Genomic DNA, 3,865 nt, shown 5'->3' with positions numbered 1-3,865 from the left:
AAAAAGAAAAGGAAGGCAGTGGTCTGCTCAGAAAAGGGATCCCCTCTGTAGCCCTCAACAAAGGCAGGGTGTAGGCCACGGGGGGAGCCAGGCTGAGCTCCCCTCCCAGACCTGCCCTCTGGCTCACCCCTCCCCAGAGACTGGTTTTCGGGAACATGATGGAAGCTTGGCTCGCCTCCCTGCTTGAATCCTCTATATTGACCATATTCTGCCCCAGGAGTCCCTGTGTTTAGAGGTTGCGCTTCCAGACCACGGGGCCAGGAATGGGCAATGCAGAAGTAAAAACCTCATGTGTCAGCAGGGATGAAGTGGAAGCAGCAGCCTAGACCCTCTGGCAGCCCCCACAGAGCCTCCTCCCTTCCTTCTAAAGTGACTTCAATGCAGGATGCTGGGCACATCACAGAAATCTCAGGGAAACGGGGGTGACAGCACCTACCTCAATGTTGTCATGGGAACCAAATGGGAAAACTGTGTGGGTGCCTGGAGTCCAGGTGGCATTTAGTGGGTGTTAAACAAATGTCATGTGGGGTGCGACACAGAGAAATTCAAGACCCTTCAGTGAATACTGTCACTCTGGAATGCCTAGCACCTGAACCCCTTTCCTCAGCCCAGTTCTCCTCCCTTGCCCCACGCAGTTTTCCGAGGTAGACCTCCCCACACACAGGTGCTGATGATACTGTCCCAGCCTCGAGGCAAGGGGGATGCAGTAGTCCAGCAGTTGTAGCGGCAGCACCCGGTGTCCAGTGTTGGTGTGAGATGTGGGGTCTGTGGACAGGGCTGGCCCCAAGCCACTTCTTGTATGTGATTTGGGGCATTGTTCCTTACTGGGTATGGCTTTTGGGCCTGGTTCCTTGGCCCTCCCATAGAATCTGTGACACACTTGATAGCCTTCTTCTTCTTCTTTTTTCTAATTTTCCCAATAATGAGAGAGAGAGAGAAGTATCAACTCATTGTTCCACTTAGTTGCACACTCATTGGCTGCTTCTTGTCTGTGCCCTGACCAGGGATTAAACCTGCAATGGAACCTGTAACCTCGGCACACTGGGATGATGCTCTATCCACTGAGCAACCTGGCCAGGGCCTTGATAGTCTTCCAAAGAACCTCTTTCTGTTTAAATTATTTGGTTTCTGTTGTTTAGAACTAGAAACCAGGAAAGTGTGACCCAAGAAAGCTAAGGGAATTGTGAGTGGCATTATTAAATGTCTAGTGCCCAGAGGGTTTGATCTATTCACATCTGCTCTGTACAGCACAGAGCACAGTAGTGTGGCCCAGCCCCCAGCCTCACTCTGGAAGCTACTACATTCCAGAAGGGAACATGACAAAGTGGAGGATTTCTAGGAAACAATGACCAGATCAGTGTGGGATCTAGAACTCATGAAAGGGCAGGGAAAAGGGATATGGAGCTTGGAGCTGAGTAGGCTAAAGGCTTTGGAAAGAACAGTTGGATCCGAAGGGCCACTCTGGCAGCTCAGTGGGGTGGAGGGTCCAGGCCTTGCTCACAGCTGGAATAGACTGAAGATAGACAGAGTTGCTTTTGGGAGAGGTAAGCCCCCCAGCAGTGGAGGTGAGCAAGGACTGCATTCTGAAGCCTCCCTGGACTGGCTTTGGGGTGTGTATCTCCAGGCTTGCCAAAGGGATTAGCCTGCAGCAACACCTGGACATACTAGACTTTCTCAGAGGCCCTCCCTGCCTACCACCCACCACCCAGGCCTCAATAGCAGCCCACAGTGAGCCCTCAATCTACAGAAGCTAATAAGCTTCTTCTTACTCCCCAGGCAGCCTGGCCTAAACCCAAAGGTGTGGTGTAGAAGGAGGACATGCCTGAAGGACTACCAGGTAGAGGGGGCAAATCTTAGTAACCAAGAATGACTGGTAACGGCTCTAATACACCAGCCAAAGAAGTAGCCCTTAGTTCCCTGAGAAACCATTATTTTCCCATTGCTTAGACAATGATCACAAATTGGTGAGAACATGGGGACATGAGGAAGCTGGCACTCTTCTGTATGTGGGTGGCTTCTGTAAACTGTGTATATTAGAACAATCACAGCATCAGGAAATTTGGCAAACCCTACAGAAGTCTTTCACACACGTCTTCTGGCCCAGGAATTCCATTTCCTGGAATTTATCCTTGGCTGCACTGGCTTACATGCAAAATGATGTGTGAGCCATGTTAATTGTTTGGTGAAAACAAATGAGGGCAACAATCTGCCCATCCACTAACGGGGGACCCATCAAGAGATGACGGTAGATCCACATGATGGAAAACTGGGCAAGTGACAAAGAGCATGAGGGTGCTTTTTACGTATAGACATGCACAACTCTCCAAGATAAAATAAGTGAAACTGTAAGTGCAACCAATAAGCTACTATCTGTGTATAAAGGAAACACACACACACACACACACACACACACACACACACACTGAGGCACTATAGATAGTCTGTCTTCAGAAGGCACAGAAACCAGGAATAGTGGATACCTCCAGGGAGGGAATTTATGTAGCTCGGAAAAAAGAGACGTGAGTTTTCAGTTTTCATTGTTAACCTTCAATATCTTTTGAATTTTGTAAGCGTGCATGTAGTGTATAAATAACAAATAGGAAAAGACACAGAATGTAATAGGAAACAGAACTTGTGCTAGTCCCTCCTACCCCCCACCCGGACCTCAGTGTCTCCTGGGTATCTTTGGCAGGTATCACTGCTCCCTCTTTGCAGATGATAAAATGGCACCAGCTCACTAAACTTCAAGAAGCCTCCTAGCATCACTCAGCAAGGGAGTGGTGGCTGGGCGTGGGAACCAAGTCTGCAGTCGTACTTGGGGCAATACCCTCCTTGGAAACCAGCTGCCCAGTGCCAGTTACCCCTGTGCCAGCCCTAGGTCTGTGACCTCTAGGTGTGGGAGGGAACCACCAAGAAGGACAATTCTAGAAACTCAGCTCTGGACACAGTCTGGTAGAAGGATCGTGCCCCACTGGAAAGGCCTTAGTCATGGAGTTCTGGGGAGACCAAACCTGGCTCGCATTGGGGCCAGATGTGTGACCCCCAACAAGTAATTTTCCCTCTGTACCTGAGTACCTCCTCCAGGTTGTCACCGTGGGGGATGTAGGACGTGTAAATGAGCTGATAACTGAGAAAGCCCTCATTTGCCAAGGAGCTTCTCAAAAATAATTCAGGTCTTTGGGGCCCTAAATGCTTGATTCCCAAACCTCTGGGCTGCCCTTGATCTCGCAGCCTCCTTCTGAGTTCAGGTGGCTCTACTATAAACTCTTATATTGTTTGCTAAGTTCGCGCAATTGTTTATTCAACTGACACCTATGCGGGGCCTCCCACGCGCCAGCCTCGGGTATCCAGGGAGGTCCTTCTCGCACACCACCGTCCCGCGTGTCCTCGCACATGCCCACGCTTCGGAACACACACTTGGGCCCACAGTCCCCGCGGGTCTGGGTACTAGCACTCGGACCACTCCCGCCACCCACACGTAACCATGGAGCAGGCCACGGGCGCAGAACATCTCTACTAGCCTGGAGAGAGGCCCCCTAGCCCCACCGCACCCGCCGGACGTCAATATCTCCACGCAGGCCCCGCCCTACCTTGCCCCAGGCAGCCAATAAGCGCCGCATCCCGATATGGCCCCTCCCACCCAGGGAGCCCCAGCCGCCGATTGGTTCGCCTGGGAGCAGTGTCTCCCCCCGCACGTGGGTCGGGGCGGGCGGGGGGGTGAATGAAGTGGAAGTGATTCCTCCGCCCCGTCGCTTACCGCCCCCGCACTTACCACCCCAGTCTCGCGTAGTCCGCCCCCCGGGTGCCCAGTCTAGCGTCTGCCCGCCTGCCCGTCGGATGCGGGCTGCACCGGACCCTGGCGTCT

This window comes from Saccopteryx leptura, chromosome 4 (assembly GCF_036850995.1).
Source record: "Saccopteryx leptura isolate mSacLep1 chromosome 4, mSacLep1_pri_phased_curated, whole genome shotgun sequence".
NCBI lineage: Eukaryota > Metazoa > Chordata > Mammalia > Chiroptera > Emballonuridae > Saccopteryx > Saccopteryx leptura.
Note: the sequence above shows the minus strand (reverse complement) of the source record.